Raw genomic sequence first — 8,974 nt, 5'->3', positions numbered from 1 at the left:
AAAAAAAGATTGCCAGGAGAAATATCAATAACCTCAGATATGCAGATGAAACCACCCTTATGGCAGAAAGCAAAAAAGAACTAAAGACCCTCTTGATGAAGGTGAAAGTGGAGAGTGAAAAAGTTGGCTTAAAGCTCAACATTCAGAAAACGAAGATCATGGCATCCAGTCCCATCACTTCATGGGAAATAGATGGGGAAACAGTGGAAACAGTGTCAGACTTTATTTTTGGGGGCTCCAAAATCACTGCAGATGGTGACTGCAGCCATGAAATTAAAAGACGCTTACTCCTTGGAAGGAAAGTTATGACCAACCTAGATAGCATATTCAAAAGCAAAGACATTACTTTGCCAACAAAGGTTCGTCTAGTAAAGGCTATGGTTTTTCCTGTGGTCATGTATGGATGTGAGAGTTGGACTGTGAAGAAGGCTGAGCGCTGAAGAACTGATGCTTTTGAACTGTGGTGTTGGAGAAGACTCTTGAGAGTCCCTTGGACTGCAAGGAGATCCAACCAGTCCATTCTGAAGGAGATCAGCCCTGGGATTTCTTTGGAGGGAATGATGCTAAAGCTGAAACTCCAGTACTTTGGCCACCTCATGCGAAGAGTTGACTCATTGGAAAAGACTCTGATGCTGGGAGGGACTGGGGGCAGGAGGAGAAGGGGACAACAGAGGATGAGATGGCTGGATGGCATCACTGACTCAATGGACATGAGTCTGAGTGAACTCCGGGAGTTGGTGATGGACTGGGAGGCCTGGTGTGCTGCGATTCATGGGGTCACAAAGAGTAGGACACGACTGAGAGACTGATCTGATCTGATCTGAAGATGCCTCTTTGCTTGGGCCGTTTTCTTCCTGGAGCCCTTACAGCTGAGGGTCTTGTGAACTCTTGTGTTTTAGAAGCAAGACAGTCCAGTGATTAAAAGCACCTGCTTTGGAGTCTGACTGACAGAGGCTCTAGTCTTTGCTCTGCCATTTGGGACTTAATCTTTTTTCTGGAGAGCTGATTTATGGTCACAGCACTAGTAGCTTCCAAAGAAGCCTGTCATTCTGTATCATGGTTCACAAGTGGATTTCAGGATCTCCTTAAGGGAGGGGCTGTCTTGAAAACAAAACATTGCCTATCATTTAAAATGGTCCTCCAACAGAAACTGAGTCCTAGAAAAAGAGCGGCTAAAATAAGAGCAGATGAAACCTGAAAGAGATGCTTTATAAAGATCTCTGAGCCACGTGGAGCAACAGCCCAGGAGAACCCTGGGGCTCCCTCACTAGTAAGTACAGCTAGCAGGAGCTGGGGGGACTTGAGCACTCCACACAGGTGGACCCCACCCAAGCTGCATCTGAACCAGCCCACGTTTGGAATAGATAGGAAGAAAAAAGGGGATGGCCATTTGCAGACTTGTGAATTGGTTGGTTCACACACACGAGCTACTAACATGAACAACTTGCTGTAAGGGTCTATTGGCTACCTCTTATTCTCTGCATCCTCTCTTCCAGAGCCCTTAAACCCTCAGATCAAGTGACTGACTCTTTTATTTTTAATAGCAGCTCTACTGAGACATAATTCACTACCATACAATTCAGCCTTTTAAAGTGTATAATTTAATGGGCTCTAGTATATTCACATACAACCATCACCACTATTTGTTAATACTTTTAGAACATCTTCATCACCTCAGAAAGAAACCCTGTATACATTGGCAATCACTCCCCACTGCTCCCTTCCTCAGGCCCTGGCAAATACTAACATACTTCCTATCTCTATGGATTTGCCTATTCTGAACATTTTATATAAATAGAATAATTCAAGATAAGACCTTTTCATATCTTGACTGGTTCTATCACTTAATGCAATGCTTTCAAGGTTCAGGCTATAGCATGTTCTTCTATGTCATTCCTTTTTATTGCCAAATGATATTCCATTATATAGGTACACCACCGTCTGTTCATCCACCCATCAGTTGATGGAGATTTGGGTTGTTTCCACTTGCCAGCTATTTTGAATAATGATGCTGTGAACATTCATGTTTAAGCTGGTGCCTAACTCTTTCGACATTTGAGTCTCTCTCCTGGCTGTGCTCCTGGCACTATGAATGGACCTGTATTCTCTCAGGCTCCCCCAGGACTGCTTTCTCCCCCAGCACTGCTTTCTCCACTCTGTACTTTTTCAAACCGACTCACATTCATTCCTTGCTGGTCTCATGGCCTCCAAACTCTCTCCAACCCTAGGTCTCCGCATATTTTGACACCAGGTCTACTTTTCTTGGCATTGATCGTCATGGTTTCCATTCCATGCTCAAGAGCCTTGGCTAAGGGCCTGCCATTCATGGTGTGGCATCTCCAGTACACCCTACCAGCTTCATTCCCTTCTGTATTTTGTCCTGGCAATTGGACTGAAAGCCCCTGTCTCTTCATACCACTCATTCCTACCTTCATCCAATATCTACCTACCAGGGTCACCTTATACATCCCTCTGCCATCTTATGCTCACCTCTTCATTCATCCAGCAAACATTATTAAATTCCTATTAAGTGCCTAGGCACAGTGCTGGGAATTGGAGACATCAAGATGAACTAGTCTTAAGGAGTTTATATTCCAGATCTGAATACAGCAACGGAAGGTGGGATTGGAGAGGGTGAATAACCTGTTAACAGACAATGAAGAACCAGTGTAGCGATGCAGAATGGCCTATTTGTCCCATCCCTTTAGTGACTCATCCAAGGTTTGCAGAGTCTTGCTCCATATGAAGTTTTTGATAGAATTTTTTGTTACAGGGGTTTTATAATTGAAATTTTGAGAACTCTTTTTTTTTTTTTTTGCAATATATAACCCAAAAAAGGGTAAGCAAGCCCCATTTGCCCCAAGCAGTGACTGAGGCTGGAGAGAGAGTAGGAAGCATTCTTGGGTTGCCCTGGACAGACACATCTGCACTCTGTCAGGACTATCAAAATTGCCATGACAATGACCTTAGGCACTTCCAAGGATAAATCCTGTAAACACTTGGCTGATTTCAGCAAGATCCAACTGCACATCCTTGAAATTTGCATGCCATGAAAGAAAGAAACAAAAAAGGTAGTTGGAAGGGGAATGGAGGGAAAGGAAGAAGAGAAAGCCTGAAGTAAGGAAGAAGTCTGCTCAATCTTGGACTAGTACTCAGCTCACATGTGAAGAGAGCTCAACTGACATGCTGACTTCACCTTCCTTGAAATCACTGAGGTACCTACACACAGTTCCAGATCAAACTCCAAGCACTTCAAGGTCTCAGAACTTCTCCTCACTATTGGCCAGACCTGTAAAGAAGGAAGGAATGTATGGAGTTTATTCCCCAAGGGTTCTTATTTATACCCTATAGGTAGGGCTTGGCCTCTGCTAGACTGTAATGTTGGTATATTTAGACTTCAGAGTCCTGGCCTCTGCTTTCTCATCTCTCCCATTCTCACCCTGGGCCCTGATTCAAACTGAAGATCAACTCTCCTAATCATAAAGATGGACACACTGAGGTCTAAAACTAGAGAGATCAGATACTCACCAGGCAGGAATATTGTAGAGAAACACCTTTGTTCACAGGAGGTTAGACTAACTGGCCCTTAATTCCATTTGGACACAAAGGTACAACAATTCCAAGACTCGTCGAAAGGAACCCAGCAGCTTAGAGGCAAAGCCTGGACCAGAACCCAGGTCTGCCACTGCCAATCCAGAAACCACTGGAGAGTGAATCTCAGTTTATCTTTGCTGATGAGTCTACCATCAATTTGGATCTTTCAACTCAGATCTTAAACATATGTTAAGACTATAAACATCTTCACGATTTTTATGGGAAGAAGAGAATACTAGGGGAGGGTTGAAGAAGGAACAGAATAAGACATTTAGAACTCCCTTTATGCAACTGGTATTTTCATTAGAAGCTAAGACTGCAGTCACATTCTGAAAACCAAATTCCACTTGTAAATGAAAAGCAACTGGCCTGTAAATTTATTTTACTGTGAATTCTCATAAAGGGGACAATCCTTTTTGCAAAGTGAATGATACCCCTGAATGTGTTAATGTAGAATATTTAGATGTTTGTGGTTGGTTTTGATCATAGCTTTACCTATATCTTATACTCATTTTATGGATTTAAAAAACAAGCTCCAAAAGGGAGTTGTGTCTCATCCAAGAATAGCCCGAGACAAACCCAGCTATTTGTTTAGATCCAGCCCTCCAATTCCTTCCCCATTCACTCAACCTCATGGCCTGGATCTCTAAGAACTTCATCTGATCTCTTCATCTTGCCTACATCAATGTCCAGAGCTGCAAGTTGGCCATAACTTGAGATTTTTTTTAATATTTTTTAAAAATTATTTACTTATTTGGCTTTAATATTTCTCTATTTAATTGCTCCACATGGTGTGTAGGCAGCATGTGGGATCCTAGTTTCCCAACCATGGATCGAACCTGTGTCCCCTGCATTGCAAGGTGGATTCTTAACCACTGGACCACCAGGGAAGTCCCAACTTGAAGTTTTTTTAAGCAAGGCTTTCAAACAACCGTGTGCTAGATACAGGCATGGAAGAAAAGACTCATCTCCCTGACATACAAAGCCACTTTGAGTTTCCCTAATCCCCAAGCAATTCCCTGCCTGCTGGCTCTTACTGCTTAAAAGAAACATAAGCTCCTCTGACATTGACCGGGACAAGTGCTATGTATTTGAGAAGACAGGGGGAAAGGACAACAGAAACATCTTTAAGTGCATTAGCAGCCTGCTTGATTTCTGCAGGCTGTTCTAGTCGGCCTGACACCCATCTCCAGAGGAGGGACCCTTGAGACCACAGGCTGGCAAAGCATGGGTTCCCTGGGAAATGGTGAGCTGCAGAAACAAATCATTCTTTTTCCTAGAACAAGCAATCCTGCAAACTCACCCTTACTGAAACAAAGAGCATTATTTTTTCTTTCTTTCTGCTGACTTTCCTTTAATGTCACAGCCAGTGAATTCATAGTGCTTATTGACCAGGCCACTCATTCACTAGTTAAGCACAAGTGTCTGTTTTAGTTGCTCAGTTATGTCCGACTCTTCACAACCCCATAGACTATAGCCCGCCAGGCTCCTCTGTCCATGGGGTTTTCCAGGCAAGACTACTGGAGTGGGTTGCCATTCTCTTCTCCGGAGGATCTTCCTGACTTAGGCATAAGTGGTAGACCCTAAACTGTCAGAAGCTGATAACTACCTCTTTAAGGATATATATTTAAGTCTTCTCTCTCCAACTATTTAAGTCTTCTTTCTCCAACTGAGGCAAAGCCCTATATGTCTTTGCTTTACCCACAGAGTCTTGCTAATGTTTAGGAGAGACTTGGCACTGACTACACTCATAAATCTATGGATAAGAAATTTATAAGGATTAGAGTCATTATGAATCTCAATCTACAGAGACATACAAAAAAATGATCTCTTCATTAAATCAAATTAATTTCTTTTTTGAGTTCACATCCTCCTAAATTTGCAAAAATTTCAACCTCAGGTATTGCTGGAGTCTCACTCATCCTCAGGCCTCCCCAGAATCCAGTAGGCTTTCTCAAAAAAGCAAGGGAAGGGACTCAATTACCCTGCCCATCATGGTCACTGCTGACATCCTCATTGTGCCCTGCAGTAAAGTCTTTAAGTCTGGTATCTCTCTGCTTCCATGCCCAGCCAGAAGAAAAGCTTTTTTTTTTCCTACCACTGTGAACAAAGAAGCCTAAAGTTAGCCTCCCTAGATTCATCATTCACCCCTCCCAAAATCTTGTCACCGTTTTGGGCCAAAAGCCCTCACATTGCTGAGCCCAAGCCTTGCCAAGCTTTCTCCCTGCCGCCTACCAGTCCTGGTGCTTATTAAAGTCTGAGGGAATCACTCTCCCACTCCTCTCATTGTTCCTGATGGCAACCATTAGAGTCTCTTCAATGAAGTCACCAAGATGGTCATGGAAGAATCTTACTCAGACCACAATTAGGAAGTCAACCTGCCTGCTGAAAGGAGGGAGCAGTGGTCCTTTCTACTTTGAGACAGTGCAGCAAACAGCAGAAAAGACCATGAGTGGAAAGAAGAGAGACTTTGTATACGATTAGGTTCTTTGCTTGTAAGCAATTGAAACTGACTCTGAAAAATATAGACAAAATAATAATTTATTGGCTAATGTATGAGGACTGAAGGAAGATCTGAACAAGCAGTCCTCAAGAAGGACAGGAAAAGGGCAGTTCCAAGAATTTCAGTCAGGATCTCACAGATGAAAGAAGAATGACTCAGCTCTGGCGCCTCTCTGAGTCTTTCCACTGCCGACTGAACTCCCAGGAGAGAGTCAGATGGGCCTAACCCAGGTCATGCGCTTGCCACTCCTTGGGTAAGAGAGTTGAGGGCCAAGGAGTACTTAGATCAATAGGTTAACCAGACACATCGAAGAGGGGACGGAGAGTTCCCATAAAAGAAAAGCAGAGTGCTGCCACCAAATGAAGGGAGACTGGACGGACAAAATGACTAGTGCCTCTCACAGACTTGGAAAGACTGAGGCTTCCCAAGTAACAGGTTTCCAGGGGATAAGCACTGTGTGTGGAGGAGAGAAAAAGACGCTCACGTGAATGGCACAACTCTTACATAACCTTGGAAGATCTGCAGATGTAAAAACCAAGAGCTTATGAAAAAGAATATCAGCATTAATGTAAGAACATGATCAACCCCAGAGCAACTGTGTGAGAAAAGATCAGGCCACAACCTATAAGGTGAGGGTATCTGAAAACGCTTGCAGAAGAAAACGACAGAGCACACCAAAAAGAGAAACGTTTTCTTAGGGATAAAGATTTCATTAACTGGCTTGAAAGATGCTACTTAAGATTTATTCAAGAATCTTACTCCAAAAGCAGGCGCCAGTGTTGTATAAAAGTATGCTTCAGCTAACTGTGTGATAAAATACACATAGTCCTCATAAGTACATGTGAGTTCAATCATCATCAACTAATTTCTTTACGGACTTCACAAAGTTGCTTCTTAAAGAATTCATCCTGTAATCATTAAATATTGGTATCGTGACTGGATATGACTTCAGGGAAGATTCTGAGGGCACAGCGGGCAAAACCAGGTAACCACTGCCACGTGGAAATGGTGTCTCAAGACTTATTTCTCTGTGTGTGCCCTGCACAGCCACGAAGCCTGACACGTAGAACTTTTTCTTTCCTTGTTTTTTTTTTTTAAAAAGCAACATCAGGGCAGCATTTCTCAAATTGGTATTCTATAACTTAGCTCTTTAAGATCTTCTTGAGGGGGGAAATAGAAAACAGGGTTCCATGAATTAAAAGAAGCAGAGACTAGACCAGAGACTGGAGGGTTAATAGTTCATTGGTCACATATTGAGAATCACGATGAGGAAAGTACTGTGAAAGTAAAACAAAAAACAAAAGAAAAGAAAACAATAAAGTATAGAACAGCTAAGTGAGGTATCCCATTTAGGAACTAAAATCGTCAGAGAAGTATCTAAGGGTGACCTGAGAGCCTAGAGGTCATACCCCCTTTGTTCTCAACCATGAGTTTATCTCTTTTTTTCAGGAATAAGGAGTTTAGCAACAACATGGATAAATCTCAAAATAATCAATGCTGAATGACAGAAATCAGACCAAAAAAAAAAAAAAAAGCATAAGTTGTATGATTCCATTTATACAAACTTCTAGCATTGGCAAACCAATCTGCAGTAATGGAAAGTAAATTAGTGGTTGATTGAGGATGGGGTTATGGGACAGGTGGCAAGAGGAGGACTGAGTGACCAAAGGAAGGGTATGTTCATTCTGTTGTGATAGCTTTCCATGTGCTGATGTCAAAACTCACCAAACTGCACACTTTAAATATGTACATGTTCCTGTGTATCAATTATATCTTGATAAGGCTGTTTAAAATAAAAGCTCCATGTCATTCATGGAGCTTAATCTGTAGCCCAGTTTCTCAGTGTCAGCATTAATGACATTTTGGGCCAGCTAGGTCTTTATAGGAGGGGCTGTCCTGTGCATTGTAGGATGTCCGGCGGCATCCCTGGCCTCTACCACTACATACCAGTAGCACCGTGTGATATTATGATTTATCATAAGACATAAACATTTGATCTTCATCCACTCTTCTTGTCACGTATCTCCTAAAATCCTGAGAATTTCGTAAGTAATGAGAGTGACCAGAGTATCTATTGTTAGGTTAATAAAGTGACTTCTGCAAAGCACCCAGGTAACCTAAGGATGGGGGCTGGTTACCAGGGGACCCAACCATGGGACTGGAGGGTCGGAACTTTCAGTCCTCGCCTTCACCTCTGGGGAAACAAGAGAAGCTGGAGGTTGAATCAGTCGCTGAAGACCAATGATTTCACCGCATATGCAATGAAGGCTCCATAAAAACCTAAAGGGAGGGTTTGGAGAGCTTCCAGGTTGGGGAACTTGAATACTTCCAACCACCACCTTGTGCGCACGTTCAGTCCCTCAGTCATGTCTGACTCTTCACAACCCCGTGGACTGTCGCCTGTCATGTTCTTTTGTCCATGGGATTATCCCAGCAAGAATACTGGAGTGGGCTGCCATAAACTGCACAAGGATACAAGCTCCTTTGTTCACCCTATGTATCTCTTCATCTGACTGTTGATTTGTATCCTTTAATATCCTTCATAATAAACTGATAACCCCAGTGAGTATACAGGCTTCCTGAGTTCTGTGAGCCACTATAGCAAATTAATCAAACCTAAAGAAGGGGTTGTGGAAACCTCTGATTTATAGTCAGTTGGTCAGAAGCACAGGTAACAACCTGGGCCTGAAATTGGCATCTGAAGTGGAGGGGAGTCTTGTAGGACTGAGTCCTTAACCTTTGGAATCTGATACCATCTCTGGGTAGACAGTGTCAGAGTTGAGTTGAATGGTAGGACACTCAGCCAGTGTCAGACAGTGGCTTAATGTGGGAGAAAATAGCATAGAAGTTGGAATTGGTGAGGAGAACCATTAACCA

Source organism: Bison bison, unplaced genomic scaffold (genome assembly GCF_000754665.1).
Source record: "Bison bison bison isolate TAMUID 2011002044 unplaced genomic scaffold, Bison_UMD1.0 scf7180017864370, whole genome shotgun sequence".
NCBI classification, from domain to species: domain Eukaryota; kingdom Metazoa; phylum Chordata; class Mammalia; order Artiodactyla; family Bovidae; genus Bison; species Bison bison.
This window is presented reverse-complemented; position numbering follows the sequence as displayed.